The 13,266-nt window shown below is 36.8% G+C and overlaps 1 protein-coding gene across 1 annotated transcript in view; it reads right to left on the bottom strand.

The window, feature by feature from the left end:
• Positions 1 to 12,752, bottom strand: part of LOC127831147 (plasma membrane calcium-transporting ATPase 4-like) — a 52,894-nt gene extending 40,142 nt beyond the window's left edge. Inside the window, exon 1 of the mRNA XM_052356139.1 lies at positions 12,330 to 12,752. The gene's annotated coding sequence lies outside the window, so the exon portion shown is untranslated. The remainder of the gene's footprint in view (positions 1 to 12,329) is intronic.
• Between the last annotated feature and the right edge of the window lie 514 nt (positions 12,753 to 13,266).

Genomic DNA, 13,266 nt, shown 5'->3' with positions numbered 1-13,266 from the left:
ACTAATAGGCAATGGGCTTCGTTGTTTAAAACACTCTTCAACGTTATTCAGTCCCACTTATCCGCTTATCATAACAAAGAACGTGTCAATGACATAAAATAATAAGGGACAGTTACTATCACCTGAAATAACAGACTTGTTAATTGGCATATGCCAAACAAGGCCCACCTGCTAGCAGGCAAGTGACTACCAAGTGTCACCCCTCTTTCCCCAGCACGATTTTTTCGCAATCGCGTATTACATGTATTACAAACATTACAAACAAATCAGACGCTTTTTTTTTTCAAAACCAGAAATGGACGAATTTAAGTGCTGACGAAATAGTCATTTTTTTTAAAGAGGACGAAATTTCGTGCTGACGAAAAATAAATGGTTTCACAGTATTTACAAGTTCCACGCCAATATCAAGCATCAAAGACAATTGACAAAACCCTGTGCTTATACAAATGTTAGTTCTTAAAATCTTCCCAACAGCTTCAAGCATTTCAATTGTTTTAAACTGTTAAACCGGGAATTTAATTTCAGTTTTTATAGCAACACTTTGTTTTATATTTTCACCTTTTTTTATACAGAGCTGACAATTGAAATAATTGATCTTTATTTCTCATAGTGAAATATCAATTCAGTAATGGTTTCATGAATCACAGTGATTCTAATCTTCCCATTAAATGAAAGTTATTTCAGCCTTATTTTATTACAAGTCTTTGGCATGTTGCTCAAGAATTCACCAAAAGGAAAATCAAGATTTTATTGCATGTGTAAAGGTCAAGAAGAAGCAATATATTTGGCAATAAATTAGGCTAAAATGCTGATTCAAACCAGACTTCAATGAAGGTGTGTTTAACCTTGAAGACACAATATCTACGATACCCTTCATTATGAACTTACTACAGAGTTACTCAAACAACTATGCAAGCGAATTCCAAAAAGACAAAAGCTCAATGAATAGTTATATTATACCAAGTATTTAAATATTTCTTCTTGGCATATATTAAAGAAATCAATTTGTGATTAAGATTCATATGAAACTTGACTTAATAATATTAGAGTGGCCAGAGGGAGCTGGTAATATTATGTGTCAATTCTCTCAGTTCTTGTTTAATTGCTTGCAGCAGCAGTACCAAGAAGATACTGCTTGCTGTGAATGTACAGTCTTTGAAAAGTGTGTTATATTTCAGCACAAAATTGCATTGTGTTACCCTAACGTGACATTTCATGGTATCATATTAAACAAGAGATGTGTTCGTCAGAAACACAATGCCCCCTACCGCGCCGCTTTGAAATTATTTTATTATTATTTATTGACCTTTGACCTTGAAGGATGACCTTGACCTTGAACTTCCACCACTCAAAATGTTCAGCTTCATGAGATACACATGCATGCCAAATATCAAGTTTCTATCTTCAATATTGCAAAAATTATGGCCAATGTTAAAAAAAAAATTCGGACGGACGGACGGACAGACTGACATACTGACTGATGGACAGTTCAACTGCTATATGCCACCCAACACAAGCATTGACAAAATTCACTGATTCAGGTATGCTGCTGTACACCTTCAAAACCTTTCTACAGACTGCTGCAAAGCTCAACCCTTAACTGCTTGGATATGCATTTTGACGTGTTTTGTCCAATAGAAAATTAAATTAAACAAGACTATTGTCAAGCAATATAAGTCCCCTACCGGCTCCACCATTGTCAGATTTTTTAATTTTTTTTATATATATATTTGTTGCCATAGCAACCAGAATTTTTGATGTACGGACAAAATGAAATGACGTGCATAATGTCCTTATTACCATCTTTCCATGTTTCCAGTTTCATGAAAAAAAATTAAGAACTTTTAAAGTTATCGCAGGATCCAGAAAAGTGTGACAGACTGACTGACTGACTGACTGACTGACGGACACACAGAGCCCAAACCAGAAGTCCCCTCCAGTGAAACCGGTAGGGGACGAATTAAGGCTTTTCTTAATATATTCCAGTTTTAAAGGCTTCATTTCCAACCCTAAGATACTGATGAGAAAAAAAAGCATAAAACCTCAAAAGACTGCAAGTATTCAAAGGCTGTTCTGGTTTTAACTATTATGCAGCGTCTCATCTGGGTCTACGCTGTTTGCCAAGGCCTTTTTTCTAGACACTAGGCAGAAATGGGTTAACAAATCACAACACTTGATATCATAACGACTCAATGTTTTTTTAATATTCTTAGCGGTTTGATGATTAGTGGTTTGCAAATGAGATTTTTAGAGTGTTCAAATGGTTTTCCTATAGTCTGATAAGAAAAACTGCCCCTCCAAATTGTATGTTTTTGAATCATACCTCACTGGGCTGACCATTCAAGAAGATGTTCTGACCAAGTTTTATGAATATTGGGCAATAAACTTGCCTTCCTTTGCGTTCAAAAGCGTTTAATTTTAATTCGACTTAGTGACCTACTTTTTGATACCACATGACCCAGAAACAAACATGATTAAGATATAATTCTGTTCAATGAGGAAACATGAAATGTATTAATTTCTTTAACAATCCTCACGTTCTTAAAAAGCACAACATTTAATACTGATGAAGACCAATTCTGATCCATTGTTGAGCCACTGGCCACTGGAATATATTCAAGATTTTCATAATAGATGTCCTTAGCTTAGATTGCAAAGTTTGCTTTAGTACTGAAACAAGACTTGAAAACAATCAGTTGTGCATAATGAAGAACAAGCAATAAAAAAATAACTGAAACATAAGCCACACCATCATTCTATTAAAACTATTGTTAGTAGATTTGATATTCCTTACAAGTCAGAAGAGAAGTCAGAAAATTAATTCATAAGCGTAACACAAGCTTTTTGATAAATGATAAGTGTCTTCAGGCAAGTGGGTGTATTTGAGAAAAGTATTATCTGTAGTTGTACATACACAAAACCTGAGGTTGCATTGTAATTAATGGCTGTAAATAATTTGTATCTAGATTTGTTACATAAACAGACATGGGACACGCACAATTTAAACTAATACCAATCAAGGCAAGTTGATACAAATCATGGCAAAGAACTGGAAAAGAACTTGCGAATACCTATTTAAGAGGACAAAAGGACATAAAATTTTGCTCACAACAAATTGGAAAATTGTCATTTCAACAATCTGTAAACAAGTTCATTTAAATGGTGGGTGGGAGATAAGGAAGGGGTTCAAATCTCAAAACAAGAGTGCCAAACTGTCACAAGATACGCCCATTTGAAGGTTTTGGACAACATCACTTAGTGCAATTCAAGCATTTAGCATGGTGTCGCTCTATAATTGAAGTAGTTTTCATGCGATCTTCACCAAATTTGGTCAGAAGTTGAGTCTAGATGATATGTCTGTCAAGTTCAAATATGGGTCAAGGGTGATCTTATTATACTTCCCGTTTTGAAAACGGGCGTATAAAAAGTAAACTAAAGGTACCAAAGTCTATATTTGTTTGCAGAAACATTTTCTTACTTGAGGACTCTGTCACACCTTTAAAACAAAATAAAAATGGCAGTGAAATAAAAGCATCACATAAATAATTTTAAAAACTGATTAATGTTGATTGAATCTGTATTGTAATCTATGCACCATATGGTGGTTTATTCCTGACTATTCTTACAGAAGCACAGCCCAGTCTTCAATCTGCATCATGACTCACAATAAGACTTGTTCTGGGAAAATTGGGCTCAATACCTGTGCTAAAGTGTTGTCCCAGATTGCACAGGACTGGTCATGTTTTTAGCATGTCAGAAAAATGTCATGGGTGTGCACCCACTACTACTGCACTACTACTACTGCACTACTACTTCTAACTACGGATAGAATACAGAAAGCTACGAACCAATACAGATTGCCACTAATGATGCTGAATAATATCCATTGCTAATTTGGTGCAAATCCAGTGAAAGTGTGACCTTGGCAATAAGCACTTTGAAAAACCATATGGTTATTTTTAATTCATAATTGTATAAAGTAAATTTAAGTAAAAGTAAAGGTATAAAGTAAAGTTAAAGTAAAGGTGTGTTTATAGTCTGATTTCGATACACTAGTAGATCTTCAATCGACTTCACATTTACCCCTGATCACTGGGTCAGAAGTCGTCCGTAACATTAGGCGCAGTATGCAGCCACGGAGCATTGGCTTATTTCTCTCACAGGTACCCATTTATACACCTGGGTGGAGAGGAGCAAATGTGGGATAAATTTATTGCTCAGGAAAATTCCAGTGACCAGGGCGGGATTCGAACCAGGGACCTCTCGATCTCTAAGCCAGCCTCCCACCACTAGACGACTGCTCCCAAACTTTTTTATGACACAAAATACTAATGTTCAAAGTTTTAATGAATGCTATTAATCAAGTACTAAAATTGCTGACACATTTCTTTACATCCAATCAATCCATATCTAGCTCTATGGGAACAAAACAACTTGTCGCTTTTATTGAATGTCAAGCTTAACAGCAGCAATTCCAAGGATCGATTCTGATCCAGAATTCATAGAGTAAATACACCTTCAGTGGTTTGGTCATTAAAATGTACAAAAAAAAAGATTCCGGCTAAGTGCGGTTGGAAGTAGAAACCTCTGGAAAGCCTTCATAAATATATTGAATTTGCCATAGTGATACCCAAACAAGGCAACAAATAGCTATTGACAAAAGTGGATCCACATCTGCAACAGTTTATTCAATGGGCAATCAATATCTCTTTATGTTCTGAGGAATTATTCCAATGAAGAACCATGGGAATGTTTAAACAAGGACAGTTTGTATGCCCATTAAATTAATAAGTCATAGAAAAGCCAACAAGACAGATGTACACTGTTTCTGTTAGTCAAACATTCTATCTTTTATAATGCTGCTGGTACCAGGGTCTTTTAAAATGGGCATTAGTAATCTAGAAGGTAAAGAAGTATAAAACAGTGGTGATCAAAACACTCTTATCCATGTGAAGTTTTAAGTTTTGTGTTTAAAATAATTTTGCCAATAATTTTGCTTGATAAGTCAAAAATTGTATGCATTTCTTAAACTGTACATCACTTTACCATAAAATCATTCATTTTGAGCTACATATGAGTAGCGGCATTCAAAACAAGAGGGCCTGAAAGGCCCAAAGTCGCTAACCTGAGATAACAAGATATCATTGAGACAAATCTTCTGACCAAGTTTCACGAAGATCGTAAAAATAAATGTGGCCTCTAGAGTGTTTACAAGGTTTTACTATAGCCATAAATAGCCATATAAGGAAAAATGCCCCGCCCCTGGTGGCCATGTTTTTTAAGCAACCAAAACCATTTTCGAACTCACTCAAGATATCTTCTGACCAAGTTTCATGATGATCGGAAAATAAATGTGACCTCTAGAGTGTTAACAAGGTTTTACTATAGCCATATAAGGAAAATAGCCCCGCCCCCGTGGTGGCCATGTTTTTCAACCAACCCGCATCATTTTTCAACTTGTCCAAGATATTATTGGGATAAATCTTCTGACCAAGTTTCATGAAGATTGGACTATAAAAGTGGCCTCTAGAGTGTTAACAAGATTTTACTATAGCCTTACAGTACAGCCAAAGCGGCACAAACATAATCCGCGGCTACGCCACGGCCAGATTATTAGTCCGCGGCGGCCGAATCGTGTGTTCACGCGGCGTATCGCCGTGGCACTCGGCATCGATCCGCGCAACGACGCTGAGTCTGTATTAACCACGCGTACTTTCGCGGAGTAAATCCGCCGCATACGTATGCGGCGGATCGAGTGAAAAGATATCCACCTACATGTACATACATGTATGTGTAGCGTAGAATTAATTACGCGCAACTGTTTATGTTTCGTTCGATTATCATTATTAAATTTGTAATCCGAAACACACTTCCGAATTTTAATGCTAACGCGTCCTTTGGCAAATTCTAGCGTCAAATAAACAGTGCTAAAATATCCTTTGTTTCATAAAAAGCGCGCGAAAATTATGCAGACATGTAGAACGTCGTTTGGAAAGTTTGGGTGTATTTTGTGTTGTATAAATACATGAACATCACGTCAGGTGTAAATCGCGTGTTCAGTGGAGAAAAAAAACGCCCCGATTAGACGTTATTTCATCATCTCTATAAATAGTATCAAATGCCAAAATGTATTTGATACTTAAGGAAATATCGAGAATGTTTGTGTATCGTAAATATTTACCAGCATTTGCTTTAAAACTGGAATATACGGGATTATCGGGTAATTAGTAGCGATATTAACTGTATAATATGAACAAAATAAAACGTGTTTATATACGCATATTCAAACAATAGTTATAATAAGCTGATAATTAACAAAACTACAAATACGTCGTCACCGTCTTGATTATTGATGTGGCTTCAAACTGCTAATTTTCTCAGCTAAAATATAATAGCGGAATCAACATGCAATTAATTTATAAATCCACCATATGCTGCAGCCTTGACCACTTGTATGTGCGAAAACATAATTACGTGACCTTGTTTATGTGTGAAATACATACGCTATACGGGCGGGCAACAAACTTAATAATTGGCCAGACACATTAGCTATGCTTACATGTATATGCTAATACAATCCGCGCACAATAAATTTATTATGATTTTAATTATTATTATAATTGTTCTTTCAAAATTTGTTAACTACATGTAACTAATAATTAAAAAAAATAATATTTCATGATCGCATCGACTCGGCATCATGTCGCGGACCGCGGCATGCCTCGGCGGACAGATGCGAAGTTTCGCGGCGAAAAGCGACTTGCCGCCGCATACTGACGCGGCTTCAACGACTGACGCGGCATCGACTCGTTTCGCCTTGCCGCCGCGGATCGCGAAATACGTTTGTTCCGCTTTGGCTGTACTGTATATAGCCATATAAGGAAAAATGCCCTGCCCCTTGGCGGCCATGTTTTTCAAGCAAACGTAACCATTTTCGAACTCATCCAAGATATCATTAAGACAAATCTTCTGACCATATTTCATCAAGATTGGACAATAAATGTGGCCTCCAGAGTGTTAACAAAGTTTTACTATAGCCATATAAGGAAAAATTCCCCACCCCTGGCGGCCATGTTTTTCAACCAACCGGCATCATTTTCAAACTCGTCCAAGATATAAATGGGATGAATCTTCTGACCAAGTTTCATAAAGATTGGACTATAAATGTGGCCTCTAGAGTGTTAACAAGAATTTACTATAGCCATATATAGCCATATAAGGAAAAATGCCCCGCCCCTTGGCAGCCATGTTTTTCAAGCAAAGGTTACCATTTTTTAACTCATCCAAGATATCATTGGGACAAATCTTCTGAGCAAGTTTCATTAAGATCGGAAAATAAATGTGACCTCTACAGTGTTAACAAGGTTTTACTATAGCCATATAAGGAAAAATGCCCTGCCCCCTAGCGGCCATGTTTTTCAACCAACGGGCATCATTTTTGAACTAGTCCAAGATATTATTGGGATAAATCTTCTGACCAAGTTTTATGAAGATCAGACAATAAATGTGGCCTCTAGAGTGTTAACAAGATTTTACTATAGCCATATATTACCATATAAGGAAAAATGCCCCGCCCCTTGGCAGCCATGTTTTTCAAGCAAACGTAACCATTTTCGAACTCATCCAAGATATCATTGAGACCAATCTTCTGACCAATTTCATGAACATTGGACAATAAATTTGGCCTCTAGAGAGTTAACAAGTCAAATGTTGACGCCGCACGTCGCACAACACACTACGGACACGTTGTGCTCAGGTGAACTAAAAAGGTCTTAACCCATATGTGGATAGGGTACCTGCCGACCAGCCTAAGCAATCTCAAAGTCTGGTCAGGAGCTACTCGACATGCCTCAGCAATCACAAAATCTGGTCAGAAGATACCCGACCAGCCTCAGCAATCTCAAAGTCTGGTCAGGAGCTACCCGACCAGCCTCAGCAATCACTAAGTCTGGTCAGGAGCTACCCGACCAGCCTCAGCAATCACAAAGTCTGGTCAGAAGCTACCCGACCAGCCTCAGCAATCACAAAGTCTGGTCAGGAGCTACCCGACCAGCCTCAGCAATCATTAAGTCTGGTCAGGAGCTACCCGACCAGCCTCAGCAATCACAAAGTCTGGTCAGGGTAGCGGACAGGGTAGCTCCTGACCAGACTGAGTGTTTGCTGTTTTGAAACCATATGGCGTAACACCTAGTTTTGGATGATGCAGCTAAAATGAAAACACTTCATATCAGTGCCACAGTCAACATAAATCTGGCAAAACAGTTTTCCCCTTACGGTGTGTGGTCTATTAATATTCCCCAGGCAAGTCCTTCTGACTATTTGTGGCTGCAGTCAACACATTCAGTCTTTATTACCCATACCAGCAAGCCAAACTGTTCACACCAGTTCTTGTGAAACTTCCAAAAGGATCAGTCAAAACTTAATTAGCCAAAGAGCAGTAACATGAATATTTCAGGGCAGACGGGAAGCAATAACTGACATGGCAGAAACAATTCTTCATACATAGGCAAGGTCTGATTAATTGGCACTGTTTAATAATTTATTTCAACAATGCGTTTTCGCCAACATGATAAATATGTTACAAAATAAGTCTTTCAGGACTTGTGTAACAATTATATTTTTCAGACAAATGAAAACAAGAAACCATCAGAGACGGATGATGCTCCCCAAAGTTTTTTTTGTCACAATATAGCACTATATATTCAGATAAAAGAAAACGTCTTGAGGGCCCAGTAGAATGTTTGGGACAAGAATGTTTGTATAGAAAATTTCAAAGGGCCATAACTCTGTGAAAAATCATCCGACCAGAACCCGCTAATAATATGCACATCTCCTCTTGGTAGAAAAGCTTCCCATAAATTTTCATCGAATTCCGGTCATTAGTTGCTGAGAAAAAGCCCGGACAAGAATTGCACTATATGTACAGTTAATGGAAAATTTCAAAGGGCCATAACTCTGTGAAAAATCATCCGACCAGAACCGGCTGATAAAATGCACATCTCCTCTTGGTAGTGAAGCTTCTCATAAAGTTTCATTGAATTCTGGTCATTAATTGCTGAGAAATAGCCCGGACAAAAATTGTGCACGGACGGACACACGGACGGACAGACGAAGCGGCAACTATATGATCCCCCCAAATTTTTTGGGGGAGCATAAAAATAATTTACTATTTACAAATTGACTAATTGAAGTTTAATGAACAGATAGATACATTCCATTTGTAACACACTGAATTAATTCAATAATTCAAGAATGTTCTTAACTTTAAAAAAATCTAAAACCTCCGTTGGGAAGGAGTCGCAAAAAACTAACATGAAGTTGACAATTATCCAAGTAAGATGTGCTAACTTTCACCAAAAAGCACTTCCACATAAGTATTATTAATGTTTATGAATATTAAGCAAGGAGCTGAACGTCTGCATCCAGATAATGTAGATATAGTCAATAGTGAACCTGGGAACCAAAAAAAGTGATGTCAGCAGTGTGTGAAAAAGACTAAATCTGCGTCAGCAAAACTTATACCTCTGTCTAAGGTCATAAAAGATTGACATTAAGACTAGGAAAATCTGCCAAAGGAATACTAATGAGGCAGCCTTAAGAATATGATTTTTTCATGAATGAATGAAGTCTGAACTTGTGCTGTCAACCAGTATGACAGACAGGGCATCTCTGGACTCAATGAGCAAATCTGGATAACACACCATATAATATTTATGTCATATTACATTGAATTCATGATTTTTTATTTTAAAATGAAAGGTGCAGTAATTCTTCAGTAAATGCATGGTTTCTATTTTAATCCAACTCAGTGAGCAAATATGGATATACATACATCCCATAATATTTATGTCACATGACTTCATGAATAATTATTTGCAAAATGAAAGTAACAGTTATGCTTTGGTGAACAAGAGCACCGCCTTGCGGGTGCAGACCGCTCATCTATTTTCTTTTTAAAGGTGAAGGGACTCTCATTTTCAATCACAAAGGAGGGAGGAGTGGAGTGAAGAGGGGTGTATAGTGTGGGGTTGTGGACATTTATTACATTATCTTCCAAAAAAGCGAAAAAAAAAAAAAAAAAAAAAAAAAATCCGGGGGGGGGGGGGGGGGGGGGGGGGGGGGGGGTTGGGGGGGGGCGATGGGGGGGGGGGTTTGGGTGCGATGGTTGGACGGTATTTCAAACATAACCATTTTTAAAAAAAAAATGGGGGGGGGTATAGTGTGAGGGTGTGGTGGTAATTTGTGAGATGATCTTAAAAAAAAAAAAAAAAAAAAAAAAAAAAAAAAAAAAAAAAAAAATTAGGGGGGGGGGTGGGGTGGGGGGGGGGGGGTATAGTGTGAGGGTGTGGTGGTCATTTGTGAGATGATCTTAAAAAAAAAAAAAAAAAAAAAAAAAAAAAATAGGGGGGGGGAGGGGGGGAGGGGGGAGGGGGGGAGGGGACGGCACGGGGGATGGTTTGGGTGGAGTCTATTGTGGTATGTCAGGTAAGAGTAGTTTCATCAAAGTATCAATCAAATCTAATCATAAATAAAGAAGTTATGGCAATTTTAGCAAAATTTAATAATTTGACCTTGAGAGTCAAGGTCATTCAAAGGTCAAAGTAAAATTAAAGTTGCCAGGTACAGTAACCTCATGATAGCATGTAAGTATTTGAAGTTTGAAAGCAATAGCCTTGATACTTAAGAAGTAAAGTGGATCGAAACACAAAATTTAACCATATATTAAAAGTTACTAAGTCAAAAAAGGGCCATAATTCCGTAACAATGACAACCAGAGTTATGCAACTTGTCCTTTTACTGTACCCTTATGATAGTTTGTGAGTGTTCCAAGTATGAAAGCAATATCTATGATACTTTAGGGGTAAAGTGGACCAAAACATAAATCTTAACCAAATTTTCAATTTTCTAAGTATAAAGGGCCCATAATTCCGTTCAAATGCCAGTCAGAGTTACATAACTTTGCCTGCACGGTCCCCTTATGATAGTTCATAAATCTTGCAAGTATGAAAGCAATAGCTTTGATACTGTAGGAATAAAGTGGACCTAAACACAAAACTTAATCAAATTTTCAATTTTCTAAGTATAAAAAGGGCACATAATTCTGTCAAAATGCCAGTCAGAGTTACATTACTTTGCCTGCACAGTCCCCTTATGATAGTTAGTAAGTGTTGCAAGTATGAAAGCAATAGCTTTAATGCTTAAGGAATAAAATGGACCTAAACACAAAACTTAACCAAAATTGTCAATTTTCTAAGTATAAAAAGGGCACATAATTCTGTCAAAATGCATGCCAGAGTTATCTAAATTTGCCTGCCCAGTCCCCTCATGATAGTAAGTAAGTGTACCAAGTTTGAATGCAATAGCATTGATACTTACTGAGAAAAGTGGAACTAAACGCAAAACTTAACCAAAATTTTCAATTTTTTAAGTATAAAAAGGGCACATAATTCTGTCAAAATGCACGCCAGAGTTATCTAACTTTGCCTGCCCAGTCCCCTCATGATAGTAAGTAAGTGTACCAAGTTTGAATGCAATAGCATTGATACTTTCTGAGAAAAGTGGACCTAAACGCAAAACTTAACCGGACGCCGACGCCAACGCCAACGCCAACGCCAACGCCAACGCCAACGCCGACGCCGAGGTGATGACAATAGCTCATAATTTTTTTTCAAAAAATAGATGAGCTAATAAAATGAAAGGTTTCTATTAAGATCCAAGGTGGTTGATATTATTAGAAGCACCAAGAGCAATTTTAGTCAATAATTAATTGTACAGTGCAATGCATTTATGTATGTGCAAAATTAAAATGCTAAAAGACAAAAGTTGTGTACAGTACAAAGCATTTATGCACTTGCAAAATAAATTGCTATATAAAAGCAAAGAGTAACAAATGCTTTGTGAGTCCACGGGAAATGTGTCACTCTGGTCAGCAAAAAAACGCGAGGGTGTACAAACAATAATTGATAAATGTTCATGTGTAAAGTATATGTTGTTTACATATTTTTGTTACCAATCGTTATTGTGTGACAAGGCTCTTGTTACAAGAAACACCAATATATAAGTGAAATTAATTCTGCAAAGTCACCTTTAAAGTCAGTACCTTAATAACTAACCTTCATACACTATAAATAACGATTTGATAAGTTTTTATAACATACTGATGTTTTTGAGTTTAAAGCTTAAAAATAAATTACCTCAAAATGAATATTAAAATATGTTCAATGCATCGATATGCTTCTTACCTGTCAGTCAATTCTGTTTGTGTTTTTTTTAATTGTCCTTGACACCTGCATAATCAATAAAAAAGCAATTGTTTAAATGCTACTAACACTATCTTCCTGACAGTTTTCCATATCCTCTTCTATATACGATTAAAATCAAGATTCAAGCAGTTAATTGTGTGAATAGCTTATTAATTGTAACCACTATCCAACTGCATATCACTCAATTACCACAGAGACACATGATTATGCCATTGACGTCATAGCTGGTGTAAATATACATTTGATCCTCATCCACGCATATATTATATACAATCATTTGCTCAATCGTTCATGCTACAACACATACTCTGAAAAGGAAGCTATTTAAAGCTATGTAAAGCATTAATAAATCTCCGCGGATTAAATACGATACGTTCAAAGTTTGCCAAACTACACAGTCTTAATCTGTCCAAAAACGTTATCACTTAATCTCTATAAAGCAGGTTTCACAGAGTAGATCAAGCGAACCACTTGTAAAAACTATCTCCCACACCTCACACCCCCCCCCTTGGTTTAGTTAAGTACACTTAAGCAGATCTATGTTTACTTTAAAGGCATGTAAACAAATTTCATAGATCTGTACTAATAGCTCTTATGTTTATGTCCATATCTTATAATAAAAATAAAACATCAACAGCTCTCTTACTAAGTCTAAACAGACCACTATATTTTCTGAATACAAAAATTGCTGCTCACAAATGTTTGACCTTGACATGATACTATTGCTCATCGCTCCACTGGGTTGTAAGTTTATTGCTCCCAGCCTAATAAACAACTCTTCTCTCCTGTTACCTTGGTCAATACATCATGCAATTTACCATATTCAGCAAAAGCGCTTAAATAACTTACATCATACATCAAAAATATCTATAAAATCAGGCACTTTTCTTCAAATCTCAACATCAAGATTATCAGCTCCATATTTTTGGGAAGTATTTCGTAAAATTAAGGACCTTGGCCACATTCCTGATAAGCTCCAAAACTTAAGCAATAATGGCATGAT

Source organism: Dreissena polymorpha, chromosome 5 (assembly GCF_020536995.1).
Source record: "Dreissena polymorpha isolate Duluth1 chromosome 5, UMN_Dpol_1.0, whole genome shotgun sequence".
In the NCBI taxonomy this organism is placed as follows: Eukaryota; Metazoa; Mollusca; class Bivalvia; order Myida; family Dreissenidae; genus Dreissena; species Dreissena polymorpha.
This window is presented reverse-complemented; position numbering and strand designations above follow the sequence as displayed.